We start from the raw sequence: 15328 nt of genomic DNA on the forward strand, positions 1-15328 counted from the left end.
TGATCTCTCTCTGTCAAATAAATAAATAAAATCTTTAAAGAAAAAAAAATAACAATTGTGATAATGTTCTGGTGAAAAGTACATAGTGCCATGAAAGAGTGTAACAGAGTGTGGGAGAGCTAACCTAGTAAGGGGTGGGGAATCAAGGAAGGCCTCCCTGAGAACGTGACATTCCAGAGCTGAGATGCAGAAGAGTAAGGAGGAGTTAGCCATGATGGGAAAGGGAGGGAAAGAGCATTTCCAGCTGGAAAAAAATGTTTCTGGAGGCCCGGAGGCAAGGAGAGAGTAATGGCTTCAGAGATACCCAGAGAAGACCAGTGGGGCTGGAGGCCTGAGAACAAAGAAGGTGGTGAGTCATGGTGACTTATAAGATGTTAAACCAAACTATTTAGGCACCACCAAAGGGTCTTCAATGGGGGGAGGGGTGCAGGGAGTGACATAATCAGCTAACACACAGAAGGTCAGCATGCAGGAAATCCACAAGGTCAAATTTCTAAATTAGAGAACTGACTCCATAAACTGATTTCAGATTCTCAGGCTTCTAGCTGGGTATATATACCTCTTTCCAGCCCTTGATTTTTTGTTTTTAACACCCTTATTGGAGTATAATTTACATACCACGAGACCCATCCATTTTAAGTGTACAATTCAAATGGTTTTTAGTAAATTTATTGAGGTGGGCACCTCTGACCATAATGTAGTTTCAGGATACTTCCTTCACCCTCAGAAAATCCCTCATGGCGCCTGGGTGGCTCAGTGGGTTAAGCCACTGCCTTCGGCTCAGGTCATGATCTCAGGGTCCTGGGATCGAGCCCCCATCGGGCTCTCTGCTCAGCAGGAAGCCTGCTTCCTCCTCTCTCTCTCTGCCTGCCTCTCTGCCTACTTGTGATCTCTCTCTGTGTGTCAAATAAATAAATAAAATCTTAAAAAAAAAAAAAAAAGAAAGAAAATCCCTCTGTCCATTTGTAGTCAACCCCTGCTCCCATCCCACAGGCAGACACTAATCTGCTTTCTTTCTCTCTATATTTGCCTTTTCTGGACATTTTGTATAAAAGGAATCATATAATATGTGGACTTCTGTGACTGGGTATTTTGGGTCTGATTTTGTCATCGGTTGTATCCCAGTAACTCTGTGTCTCCATTATTTCTCTAACCTTTTCATGCACTCTGAACTTCCATAGGAAATAGGAAAATATGGGGGGTGCCAGGCTGGCTCAGTCAGAAGACTGTAGGACTCTTGATCTCAGGGTCGTGAGGTTGAGTCCCATGATGGGTATAGAGTCCCATGAAGGATATAAATAAATAAAACTTAAAGAAGAAAAAGGAAATAGGAAAATTTGGGTAAACAAAAGGGGGAAAAAAGAGCTTCATTTTCTCAATAAATCTTTCCTAACACATTCTGCTATAGTTGACATTCTCCCGGAGCATTCTGCTCAAAGCACCTGATTCCTGTCAGAAGACCTGAGCTCACCTCTTGACTCTGCTACTTTCTGGTTATGTGATCTGGGCCTCTTGGAGTTTCTGTTTTCCAGTCTGTAAAGTGAGCCAAATAATGCTACCTTATGTTATGAGGACTGGGAGCTAATGCATACTTAACATAGGGCCCAGCATTTGATAAGTGCTCCATAGAGGCAAACCGTTATCATAAATGTTCCTATGCAATATTTTATTTTTATTTATTACAGTTTTTTTAAGTAAGCTCTATGCCCAACATGGGTCTTGAACTTATGGCCCCAAGATGAAGGGACGCATGCTCTACCGACTAAGCCAGCCAGGTGCGCCTCTAAGCAACTTTAAAAAAAAAAAAAGATTTTATTTATTTATTTGACAGATCACAAGCAGGCATAGAGGCAGGCAGAGAGAGAGGGGAAAGCAAGCTCCCTGTTGGAATGCGGGGGGGGGGGGGGCTCCCTCCCAGGACCCTGAGATCATGACCTGAGCCGAAAGCAGAGGCTTAACCCACTGAGCCACCCAGGCGCCCCTCTAAGCAACATTTAATGAATTCATTTTAATGAATACATTAAATACAAATATTTAATGAATACATTAAATACAAATAATACAAATGGAATACACCGTATTCCATTTGTGGCTATCCCTTAGTTGGTTTGACCATAGCTCTTGAATATGTAAGCCAGGGGTCAGTTAACTACAGCTCCCAGCTGTTGCCTGGGAGTCTGAGAATGGCTTTCCCATGTTTAAATGGCTGTCAGGATTAAAAAAAAAAAAAAAAAAAAAAACTAAACTAAAATAATACTATTTCATGACATGGGAAAATTATATGAAATTCACATTTTAGTCTCTATCAATAAAACTTTATTGAAACACAGCTATACCCTCTTGTTTATTTTTTAAGTTATTTGTTTAAAGATTTTATTTATTCGGGGCGCCTGGGTGGCTCAGTGGGTTAAGGCCTCTGCCTTCGGCTCAGGTCATGATCTCAGGGTCCTGGGATCGAGCCCCGTATTGGGCTCTCTGCTCAGTGGGGAGCCTGCTTCCTCCTCTCTCTCTGCCTGCCTCTCTGCCTACTTGTGATCTCTGTCTGTCAAATGAATAAAAATAAAATCTTAAAAAAAAAAGATTTTATTTATTCAACAGAGAGAGCGCAAGTAGGGGGAGCAGTAGGCAGAGGGAGAAGCAGGCTCTCTGCTGAGCAGGGTGTCTGATGTGGGGCTCCATCCTAGTGAGGACCCCTAGCACTCTGGGATCATGACCCCAGCCGAAGGCAGATGCTTAACAGGACTGAGCCACCCAGGCGCCCCACCCTCTTGTTTGCATATTGTCTGTTACTGCTTTGCAACAGCAGAGTTGAGTGGTTAGCAGAAACCGTATGACCACAAAACCGGACTCTTTACAGAAAAAGTTGGCTGATACATGGTGTAGATAATTTTTCACTTCTTATACTTTATAAAAAATACTGCAAGGAGCATCAAAGGCCTGGGAGACCAGCCCTCAGTGGTCTGTTCAGTTTTCTCTCCCAAAGTCCTGCCACCTGGCTGGTTTCATTCTGGCCATTCTGGTCTTTCAGCTCTGGGATTGTAGCACGTCGGGTCCACCATCCAGGTTCTGCCTCTATTTAAACAGCCCTTCCCCCTACAACTTTGTCTGGTGGTCTTCTATTTCTTCTTCAGGTTTCAGTTTTAAAGTCTTTACTTTAGGAAAGCTTTCCCAGAGCTCCCCCTCCCAGCCAAATGTGGCATAGTACCCGGTTTGCTCTTCTCTCCCCTCACTAAGCCTTGCGCAATCAGGCATTGGGTCTAACGCTACTACAGCTGATCCTTGAACAATGCGGAAGTTAGGGGTGCCAACCCCCCCCCCCCATACGCTCCCCTGTTGTAAAAAGTACCATTATAGGGGCGCCTGGGTGGCTCAATTGGTTGAACATCAGACTTTTGATTTCGGCTCAGGTCATGGTCTGTGGGATAGAGCCCCACATCAAAGCCCCCGTCAGGCTCCAAGCTCAGTGCAGAGTCAGCATATCCCTCTCCCTCCCTCTCTGCCCCTCATCCTGCTCTCACATGCACTCCCTCCCTCTCTCCCTCTCTCTCTAAACTAAGTAAGTCTTGGGGCACCTGGTGGCTCAGTTGGTTAAGCATTTGACTTTGGCTCAGGTCATGATCCCAGGGTCCTCTGATGGAGCCCTGGGAGCCTGCTTCTGCTTTTCCCTTTCCTTCCACCCCTCTCCTAGCTCATGCTCTCTCTCTCAAATAAATAAATACAATCTTTTTTTTTTTTAAAGATTTATTTATTTGACAGATAGAGATTACAAGTAGGCAGAGAGGCAGGCAGAGAGAGAGAGAGAGAGAGCAGGAAGCAGGGTCCCTGCTAAGCAGAGAGCCCAGTGCGGGGCTAGAACCCAGGACCCTGGGATCATGACCTGAGCTGAAGGCAGAGGCTTTAACCCGCTGAGCCACCCAGGCGCCCCAATACAATCTTTAAAAAATAAAAAATAGGGCACCTGGGTGGCTCAGTTGGTTGGGCAACTGCCTTAAGCTTGAGTTATGATCCCAGAGTCCGAGGAACGAGTTCCACATCAGGCTCCCTGCTAAGCAGGGAATCTGCTTCTTCCCCTCATCCTCCCCTCTCTCAGCTCTCTCTCTCTCTCTCTCTCAAATAAATAAATAAATAAAACATTTTAAAAATAAAAAATAAGTCTTAAAAAAAAACCCCAGTATAACTCCCCACTGAGTATAATTTTTGACTCCCCCAAAGCTACCTTCGGTTGACTAGAAGCCTGATAACATAAATAGTTGATTAACACGTTTTTTGTATTATGTGTATTGTATACTGCAGTCTTACGATAAAGTTAAACTAGAAAAAAGAAAATGGTATTTTTTTAATATTTTATTTATTTGACAGAGAGAAATCACAACTAGGCAGAGAGGCAGGGAGAGAGAGAGGAGGAAGCAGGCTCCCTGCGAGCAGAGAGCCCGATGTGGGGCTCAATCCCAGGACCCTGGGATCATGACCTCAGCAGAAGGCAGAGGCTTTAACCCACTGAGCCACCCAGGCACCCCAAGAAAATGGTATTAAGAAAATCATCAGGGGCAAGCCTGGGTGGCTCAGTAGGTTAAGAGTCTGCCTTGATCCCAGAGTACTGGAATCGAGCCCCATGTGGGGCTCCCTGCTCAGCTGGGAGCCTGCTTCTTCCTCTCCTGCCTCTCCCTCCTGCTTGTGCTCCCTCTCTGTCTCTCAAATAAATAAATAACATCTTTAAAAAAAAAGAAAAGAATCAGGGAGGGGCACCTGGCTGGCTCAGTCAGTAGAGCATGCAACTCTTGATTTTGGGTCATAAGTTCAAGACCCACCTTGGGCATAGACCTTACTTAAAAAAAAAAAAAAAAATCATAAGGAAGAGAAAATACATTTCCAGTATTGAACCTGTGCAGTTCAAACCTGTGTTGTTCAAGGGTCTACTGTATATTGGAGCACTAATATACATTTGTTGTTAGAATGAATGAACCCTTTGCTAAATCTTTTTCCTTTTTTTTACATTTTCTAAAAATTAACATATAACGTATTATTAGCCCCAGGGTACAGCTTAAACCTTTTTAAGTTTTTCTTTATTTTTTTCAATAATCTCTATTCCCAAGGTGGGGCTCCAACTCACCACCAGGAGATCTAGACTAGGGTCACATGCTCTTTGGGCCAACCAGGTGTCCCTAAATCTCCTTTTAAACATAATTTTACATGAGGATACATTCTTGGGAGATGAGTTTTTTGAAGGTTTTAGATTCTTGTGTCTGTGCTGAATGGTTACCCAGAAAGGTTGATGGTATCCATCAGTAAGAAAATGCTAACCTGGTATTTTAAACTATTGCTTCTGTTTTTCAAGGACAAAAGCTATAGAAAGAACATTAACACAGCTAAAGGGAAATACAGGGCGCCTCAGTGGGTTCCGATGGTTGAGCGACTACCCTCTCCTTCTCCCCTCACTCGTGCTCTTTCTCTTTTTCAAAAAAGAAAAAGGAAAGGATATAGATGCCTAGTTAAAAGGGAAGAATTCTTACAAAATCAAAGTTATGCGTGAAGATTCAATCACCTCTGCAAACAGACACTTAGGAGTCCAGATATTCCCACTGGGGGCATAATTCAGAGTGCTCTTGAGTAAACATAGAATTTACCTTCCTAAATCTCAATTCCCTAACCTGTGAAACCGAAAAATAGCTGCTCTTCCTACGTCAGCAATCATCTGCTGGTTTGTGAAAAATCAGTTTGTACCCAAAATACTTTGATGTTTCTCACACATAGTTAACTTACCTAGCTAATTGTCAGTATCTTCTCACTAGCTTAAAATCTCAACCACCCCAACCAAACTTCCACATAGAAGAGCAGTCACGCTCAAATTACTACACATCTGAGCGTCTAACTTCCACAATCTTCCGACACACGACCGGAAAACGAGAATAGACTATTCTTTGGTTACTAAAAATAAGGGCGCCGAGACCAACGATCACCAGCTGCCCAAGTACCAAAAAATTATGCTTCCGAAATCTCTTGATGTCGATTCCGCACGTAGAGCAATGGAGCTGCCCTAAGTGTGCCACTCACGACAGAAGCCCTTTTTGCCTTTTCAGAAACAAAAACAGAGTGGCAGTGCTGGCGAATCCCTCTTTCGATAAAGGTGAAAACAAACTGTAAGCAATTTCTTATTCTGTGTTCCTCATATTGAAGGGGAAATTGCAAGACATGCTGATCCGTTGAGAATACTCACAAGAAGACTTTTATGATTTGTCCTTTGGATTTTTATGTAGAAGTAAGGGCAGGTATGTAAATTGTATGCAAATGCAAGCGATGCTTGCTGGGAAGGGGCCGACGGGCGCAGAGGGAGTGGCTAGGAAGTGCGGTTGTGGGAGACCGCGGGGGAGCTGTCGCCCGTTGCAGTGGGCCTCGGGACGCACCTGTTGTACATTAGGTTGGGTACTCGCTTCTCGGAGGCTCTCGGTACCTATCTGAAGACACAAATCCCACCCTATTAAAATTGAAAATGTACGAACTTGCGCTATCCGTGGCCATCCACCCGGAAGAGGCTCCACCAGGAGAGAACTGGCAGCACTGGGAGAGAAAAAACTGGGAGCAACCTAATCTGCTAACGGATTAGCAAAACGTAGTGTGTTCATAAAGTGGAATGAATGCCATCTGCTGCGCTGCCAGAGATTGAATTAAACACCAAAAAGCACTGAGTGATAAGAGTTGCAGAATAAAGTACAGCATGACTTTATTATTATAAATACGAAATTTGGATTGGTCAAATAAATTATCAACAGATAAAAAAAATTGAAGGTGAACATTAAAGTAATAAAGAACATACACGTGTGCACATAAAACCCAGTGCTACATATTTCTAATGCCACTTTATTAACTTTTAAAAAAGGATTTGCCAGAACCCACATCAGTGACCACCTCTCTCTGGGAAGGAGGGAAGGATGGGGACCATGACACACAAGACATTAGACTTACCTGTAATACTGTATTTTATTTTATGTTATTTTATTAAGATTTTATTTATTTATTTGACAGACAGAGATCACAAATAGGCAGAGAGGCAGGCAGAGAGAGAGAGGAGGAAGCAGGCTCCTCAGCAAACAGAGAGCCCAATGCAGGGCTCGATCCCAGGACACTGGGACCATGACCTGAGCCGAAGGCAGGGGCTTTAACCCACCGAGCCACCCAGGCGCCCGTACTGTAATTATTTTAAAAAGCAGGGGCACCTGGGTGGCTCGGTGGGTTAAGCCTCTGCCTTCTGCTCAGGTCGTGATCTCCCCCCCACCCCCCATCAGGCTCTCTGCCCAGCCGGCAGCCTATTCCCCCTCTCTCTCTGCCTGCCTCTCTGCCTACTTGTGGTCTCTCTCTGTCAAATGAATAAATAAAATCTTTTAAGAAAAAAGCATAATAGGCTATTTTATTATTGTGAAATTTTATTTTGTGTAACTTAGAATTTTTTTTTTAAAGATTTTTTATTTATTTGACAGAGAGAGATCACAAGTAGATAAGAGAGGCAGGCAGAGAGAGAGAGGGAAGCAGGCCCCTGCTGAGCAGAGAGCCCGATGCGGGGCTCTATCCCAGGACCCTGAGATCATGACCTGAGCCGAAGGCAGCGGCTTAACCCACTGAGCCACCCAGGCGCCCCATTTTTTTTTTTAAGATTATTTATTTATTTATTTGACAGAGAGAGATCACAAGTAGATAGAGAGGCAGGCAGAGAGAGAGAGGGAAACTTAGAATTTTTTTTTAACTTGTCCTTGCTTTCTGCATTTTCTCTGTAATTTTTTAAAAAGATTTTAAGTGGGGCGTCTGGGTGGCTCAGTGGGTTAAAGCCTCTGCCTTTGGCTCAGGTCATGATCCTAGGGTCTTGGGATTGAGCCCTGCATCTGGCTCTCTGCTCAGCAGGGAGCCTGCTTCCTCCTCTCTCTCTGCCTGCCTCTCTGCCTACTTGTGATTTCTGTCAAATAAATAAAATGTTTTTTAAAAAATTAAAAAATTAAAAAAAAAGATTTTAAGTAATCACTACACCTTATGTGTGGCTGGAACTCACAATCCTGAGATCAAAAGTCGCATGCTCTCCTGACTAAGCCAATCAGGCACCTCCGTATATTTCATTTTTTAAAGTCAGGTTTGGGGTGCCTGTATGGCTCATTCGTTAAGCATCTGCCTTGGGCTCATGATCCCGGAGTCCTGGAATGGAGCCCCACGTGGGGCTCCCTGGTTGGCCTTGATTTCCCTCTCCCTCTCCCTCTCCACCCCTGCTCATGTTCCTGCTCTCGCTGTCAAATAAATAAATAAAATCTTAAAAAAAAAAAAGTCAGGTTTGTTGATATGTAATTTACATATAGTAAGTTCACCTTTTTTATCACATCGTTCAACAAACTCATGTAGACACGTATTCTGCTACCACAATCAGTCAAGTATCAAACATTTCTATCACCCCCAAAACTTCGTCTCCTTTTCTAGTCAACCCTTCTCCCTAGCCCCAATCCTGGTAATCAGTGCTCTTCTCTGGCCCTGTAGTTTTGCCTTTTCCAAAATGCCATAAAAATAGATTTGCTCACATATACTTCATTTTTAATATAAAAACATGTGCTAATTGTAAAAAAACTGAAAAGGTACAGAAATGTGAGAATGTTTTCCCCCAACTCCTATTAACAGCTTAGTGTTTCTCTTACCAGACTGTTTTCTATGTACATATACACAGATTTTTTTTTTGAAACAAAAAATACAGACTTTCAGGCATTTTACTTTCCTTAATGTATTTTAATGATACATAGAAGTACCTGAACTCTACAAAGTAGAAGCTGCAAGAGAAGGGATTCACATAAACAGCTTACACTGTAACAGGATGCAGACTTATAGTATTAAACTGGAGGAAAGTCTAGATGGGGGTACTGTCAGCTGTTCGTTGGGGGCTCCTCCTATAATCCACCACTCATCTCTTCAAAACAAACCATTATTTCACTCCTCTATTTAACACTCCAATGTCTTTCCATTGTGCAATAAATAAACCCCACGTCCTCACCATAGCCTACAAGGTCCAGCCTGAGCTGACCTCTGCCTGCCTCTCCAAACTCTTTACCTGCCACTCTCCCTATCACCTATTAAATTCCAGCCACCTGGGCCATCCTGGCCATTTTGAATAACCTTTCCTAGCTCAGGGCCCTCCATCACCCAACTAAATAAATCTGGTATGTACCTATTTATGTATTTTATTTTGGCATTCTCTCTTCTTACATTTTTGTGTACTTTCTGGTGGTCTGTTTTCCCACTCCAGATTGTAAAGGACAAGGATATTTATTGTCTGTGGTATCTACTATTACATACGCAGCACCTAGCAAAAGGCTTCTCACACAAGGAGCACTCTGTTAAATGAATGGATGTATATTTAAACTGGTCTTAAAAGAGGAATGGGGGGGGGTGCGGGACAGTGTGGTGTGCCAGAGCCTTAGGAAAATGAAGTGAGCAGTATCAGGGATATTAGGCTAAAGAAGCTGCTCAAAGCCTAATGGTGAAGGGGCCTTGAATCTAAGAATTCATATCTGGTGGCAGTGTAGACGGTGACTGGGAGGAGGACTGTTAAGATACAAAGACTAGGAGGGCACTGGACATAGTCAAAGAGCATATGGTTCTTGATCTCAGAGTTGGGTTTGAGCCCCATGTCGGATGTACAGATTACTAAAAAAATTAACTTAAAAAACAAACAAACAAAAATGGTAGGAGACACCTCTTCCTGATCCCTGCGGGCAGTTACTATGGCTCACTTTGGGCTGTCACAAGCCTTTGGCCATTCCTGCCACATTGTTCAGGGCTGGGTCTTACATGCCTATCACCTGGCATAGGGTAAAAAATAAAGTTATCTCAAAGCATCTGATGGAAAAACAAAAACCATCAGTTTAATGGTTACATACACCATAGTATTAGGCTTTACAATTAGACTTCTGAGTTCAATTTGAGATCGCACTTATTAGCTAAAACCTTACTTCATCTCTCACCGGTTTTTCTTTAAAAGATTAAACGATAAATCGCAGTTCAGGGGCTTAGCAAAATTCCTGGATGATAGTAAACGCTCAACTATTAGTTGCCAATCCACAGGTACAAACGGTCTCTCTTGTCTCCGGGTTCTCGTGTTGCCAACAGAGTTCAACAGAATTACCTACTGGGTGCTGCGGTCCCAGGTGGGTTTCTCCATCCCGTTATTAAGATAAAGGCACCAACTAAAAATGGCGACCTCTAAACCGTCCGAGGGCGTCAATTACCCGTAGTGCTAGCGATATATACGACAAGCCGAGACGGAAAGAAACAAGGGCAAGGCTCGTAACACCTGGGTAGAAGGCGAACGGCTCGCCCACGCTGCCAGTCAACCCCAAGCAAGAAAAAACAACTGCTGGAGCTGAGCAACAGCCTGCAGCCCGACCACGTGTCAGGAGCCAGTCTGCGCCTGCGCAAGTCAGGCGCGCGCCCGCCGGCCGGAAGAGCCGCGCGTTTCCGGGTTGGAGGCGGGGAGCGGTGCCGGAAGTACTCGGGGAGGGCCGAGCAGTCGGACCGGCTGCTGAGACGAACGCTTCATTGGGGCAGTCTCCGCATATCATGGGGAGATAGACGCTGCTGCCTGTGAGTCTTGGGCCCTGGCAGTTGAGGAAGAAGAGCGGGAGGAGGGAGTCAGGACCCAGACCCACAGTGGGTCAGTGTTTGAAGAACTAGGTTGTGGAGGAGACCGGGTTGTGCGAGGAATCAGGCTGTTGGGACGGGACTGAGGGGAACGGGGCTCGGAGAAGACGCGGCTGTGGGGACCCGGGCTGTAGACGGGACTTAGGGAACGGGGACGGACGTGAGTTATCCGGCACCTGAGGGAAAGCGGTGTGAGAGGGACAGGATTGTGAAGACCCGTGCTCCTAAGAGGAGAGGGTCGGAGAGGAAAGGGGTGTGAAGACACGGGCTTCCGAAAGGTAAAAGCGGAGCTGTGAGGACTTGGGCTCCTAAGAGACAGAAGCGGGACAGTGAAGATCCAGGCTCCTAAGGAGTCAGAAACAGGGTAGCGAAGACAGGTTCCTGAGGGGCAGGAGCACTCAGAAAACACTTGGGTTTGGAAGGAACAGCAGCAGGCAATGAAGACGGGCTTCTGTGTGGACGGGATTAGGGCTTGGAGACTCCGAAGTACTTGAAGGAACAGGGCAGTGAGGACCCGAGCTCGCCAAAGCGGAGAGTGTAAGGGGCCATGGCTTCGAGATCAGACTCCAAGGGAAGGGGAGAGAGTTTGGAAAAGATCTAGTGATTTTTTTTTTTTTTTTCTCACCCACTCTTGAGTCCAGAGTGGTAAAAGATGTATTCCAGGGAAGAAGACCCTTCGCGCTGCCTGCTTGGTTTTGGACAGGCTTTTCTTGTGTCAGATACTTTATCTAGGAAAGCCCCATGCAAGCATCTTCATTTTCTGCTTCATTCTTTCGAAGCTCTGATGTGAAGTCGAAGCCGTTTGAACCCAGTTATATACTTGATAAGTGCTTTAAATACCATTCCATTCAACCTTATTGAGCACAGATCTCTGCATCTCAAATCAAAGAATGTTGGAGATAGGAGGACAGGATGGCCCAGAAAGATAATCTTTTTTAAACTCCTGTTTTATATGCAAAGAGGCTAAGGTCCAAAGAGGGTATAGGATCACAGTGAGGTAATGGTTGATTAGATCATAATTTTTATATAGTACCCTGCTGTGTCTAGCAAATAGGAGATACTTGGTAAATAGCCTTGAAAACATGCTTGTAGAATCTTTGCTTTAACCTCAAACTCAAGAAGGAAATTTTTTACAAATTTAGTACTTAATTTTGAGGCTCTTTACTGTATTGACATCGATACAGTGAATGACACTTAACCAGGTAGGGAACCTTTAAATGAAGCCCCGTCCGTCCCCCCCCCCCAAATTTAGGAAGCAGTTTAGAAAGTTGCAGATAAATAAGTTGTATCCTGTATTTTTATTATAGGCATTTACTGGAGATGGCTGCTTTTCTTTTCTTTTTTATTTTTTAAAGATTTCTTATTTGAGAGAGACAGCGAGTACAAGCAGGGGAAGCAGCAGAGGGAGCAGGAGAAACAGGCTGCCCGCTGAGCAGGGAGCCTGACTCCAGCTCCGTCCCAACCTGAGCCAAAGGCAGGTGCTTTAACCAACTGAGTCCCCTTTCCCCCCACCCCCACGCCCCAGATGGCTGCTTTTCAATAAGAATGTCAAAGATACTTGGAGGAGTCACTTCCTTTCAATAATATCTTTTCCTGAAACCTACTCAGACTAATCAGGCACTATCATAAGCACTTTCAAATATTAAATCATTTAATTATCACTTAGAGCCCCACAAGTTAGATATTTTTAGTCCCGTTGTATAGATAATGGAATTAATTCAGAGATTAAGTACCTTGCCTGACAACATGGTACTAAATCCTTGTTATGTGTTTGACTAACTTTGTTCTACTTTTCTAAGTGAATTCCTCTCCATGTATCAGTTTGCACATCAAAATAGAAATAACAGGGGCGCCTGGGTGGCTCAGTGGGTTAAAGCCTCTGCCTTTCGCTCAGGTCATGATCCCAGGGTCCTGGAATCCAGCCCCACGTCGGGCTCTCTGCTTGGCGGGGAGCCTGCTTCCTCCTCTCTCTCTCTCTCTCTCTCTCCTACTTGTGATCTCTGTCAAATAAATAAAATCTTTAAAAAAAATAGAAATAACACACAAAACATATCATTGAATGAAAGCATTCCCCCCTCCCTTAAGACTTCTCTTTATGTGAAGTACTATAATTTGTTAGGATACTTATATAGTGTAGTATTTGAAGAGAACTAAATTTCGTTGTTTTTTTTTTTTTTAAATTTGACAGAGAGAGACACAGCAAGAGAGGGAACACAAGCAGGGGGAGTGGGAGAGGGAGAAGCAGGCCTCCCGCTGGGCATAGAGCCCAATGTGGGGCTTGATCCCAGGACACTGAGATCATGACCAGAGCCCAAGGCAGAGGCTTAATGATAGAGCACACAGGCGCCCCGTTTTTCTGTGTTTTTAAAAAAGAATAGATATTTAAGATAGGAAAATGGGACCTGAGTTGAACTTTTCCTCACAATGGACTAGGATATACTTAATTTTAAATTTAGGAGGCCAAGAAAGACCAACTTGAAGAACAAGGACCTAAATTGTATTAACTTTGCAATTAATTTTTAAAAAATATTTTATTTATTTGACAGAGAGAAATCACAACAAGGCAGAGAGGCAGGCAGAGAGAGAGGAGGAAGCAGGCTCCCCGCGGAGCAGAGAGCCGGATGCGGGGCTCGATCCCAGGACCCTGAGATCATGACCTGAGCTGAAGGCAGAGGCTTTAACCCACTGAGCCACCTAGGGGCCCCGAACTTTGCAATTAATTTTAACCTAAACTAAATCAGGGAAATTGGGCCAACTAGTTGAAACTATTATTTTTTCCCAAAGGGTTAGCTTATACCGTTTGAAAGTGCCTCTACTGTTTACAAGTGATCAAAACTTACACCAAATTATGAAATAAAGCATACCCAAGCCACCATTTCAAAGTACCTGATGGTTTAATTAATGATAACTTAGTTCTGAGTTAATATCCTCATCTACATTTGCAAAATTATTTATTTCACTCATTTGTGGCTCTAGCATTGAGTTATAATAGTATTTCAGAGTACCTGATCAGAAAATCATTGTGTTAGAGCAGATATGAACATAGAACATATTACTTTTGATCTGCAGTCTTCATGGAAAGCCCCCAAATACTTTGGAAACAATCTACCAGCAGTGGTTAGAGTCTGTACTGTGAAACAGGTGTGCTGGATGCAGAAGACAAACTGAAATCAGTACATATGGACTTAATCTAAAATCTTACACTCTTTTTTAGAGCTGGAAAGGACTTTAAAATCTGTCTGATCCTATTCTTAATTACAGATGTAGAAACTCTGGTTAAAGGGAGCTCATAAAACTCAGTGGCAGATGGGTGGCTCAGTGGGTTAAGCCACTGCCTTCGGCTCAGGTCATGATCTCAGGGTCCTGGGATCGAGTCCCGCATCGGGCTCTCTGCTCAGCAGGGAGCCTGCTTCCCTCTCTCTCTCTCTGCCTGCCTCTCTGTCAAATAAATAAATAAAATCTTTAAAAAAAAACAAAAAACAAAAAACTCAGTGGCAGAAATAGGATGATACCCAGCCCTCCTGACTTGGGTCTTCCCTGTGTCATAGTACCCCTCATCAACCTCCTGTGGACTATTTACCACTACCCTGCTGTGTCACTTCTTTTTTCAGTCACTTTTTTGTTTTTATTTTTATTTTTTTATTTTTATTTATTTATTTGACAGACAGAGATCACAAGCAGGCAGAGAGGCAGGCAGAGAGAGAGGAGGAAGCAGGCTCCCTGCGGAGCAGAGAGCCTGATGAAGGGCTTGATCGCAGGACCCTGAGATCATGACCTGAGCTGAAGGCAGAGACTTTAACCCACTGAGCCACCCAGGCGCCCCCACTTTTTAAAAATTTTTTAATGTCTGTAGTCATAAAAATGGTTATAGGATGGCACCACCACATACTACAATGGGAAAACCTTTTAGTTTTATTTTTTATTTTTTTTAAGCATTTTATTTGTTTATTTGACAGAGAGAGAGGGAACACAAGCAGGGGGAGTGGGAAAGGGAGAAGCAGGCTTCCTGCCAAGCAGGGAGCCCAACGTGAGCCTCCATCCCAGGACCCCGGGATGATGACCTGAGCTGAAGGCAGACGCCTGACGTGCCCAGCCTTTTAGTTTTAATACAGTGGTTTCTGTAACTAAGATTTAGAAGAGGAGGGCATATATATTATATAATTTTAGCAAACATTTATTTGTACTTTCCATGTGCCAGGCACTCTTCTGAGTGCTTTAGATTCATAAGCTCAATGTATTGTCACAACAGTCCCATAAGGTACACTATATGATTAACTCAATTTTTCAGATGAGGAAATTGAGGCATAAAGAGATTAGATAACTTGCTTGGAGACTTATGCTAATTAATAAGTGGCAGAGTTGGTACTTGAACTCAGACACTGCCACCAGAGTCCATGCCTTCAACCACTGCATTGTACTGCCTTTCTGTTAAGTCAAAACCACCTAAATAGGACCAAACTAGGCAAAAAAACTAGTGGGGAAAAAATCCCACGTTTTTATTGTTCTTGGGTCTTTTATATAGGATGCAATTAATGAATCTGTTTTTTTAGGCTGGGAAATATAAGTTCATTTAGATACATGTAGAAGCCAGTGAGAAGGGCGCCTGGGTGGCTCAGTGGGTTGGGCCACTGCCTTGGGCTCAGGTCATGATCTCGGGGTCCTGGGATCA

General features: G+C 43.8%; 1 protein-coding gene and 1 non-coding gene across 2 annotated transcripts in view; one reads left to right on the forward strand and one right to left on the reverse strand.

The window, feature by feature from the left end:
• Positions 1–5933: 5933 nt before the first annotated feature.
• Positions 5934–6067, reverse strand: LOC123928830. The gene has a single exon (XR_006815825.1). It is a non-coding gene; the product is annotated as a U11 spliceosomal RNA (small nuclear RNA).
• Positions 6068–10475: 4408 nt separating this feature from the next.
• TAF12 (TATA-box binding protein associated factor 12) overlaps positions 10476–15328 on the forward strand; it is a 37411-nt gene continuing 32558 nt past the window's right edge. The window contains exon 1 of the mRNA XM_046015657.1: positions 10476–10602. The gene's annotated coding sequence lies outside the window, so the exon portion shown is untranslated. The remainder of the gene's footprint in view (positions 10603–15328) is intronic.

This window comes from Meles meles, chromosome 1 (genome assembly GCF_922984935.1).
Source record: "Meles meles chromosome 1, mMelMel3.1 paternal haplotype, whole genome shotgun sequence".
Classification (NCBI taxonomy): Eukaryota; Metazoa; Chordata; class Mammalia; order Carnivora; family Mustelidae; genus Meles; species Meles meles.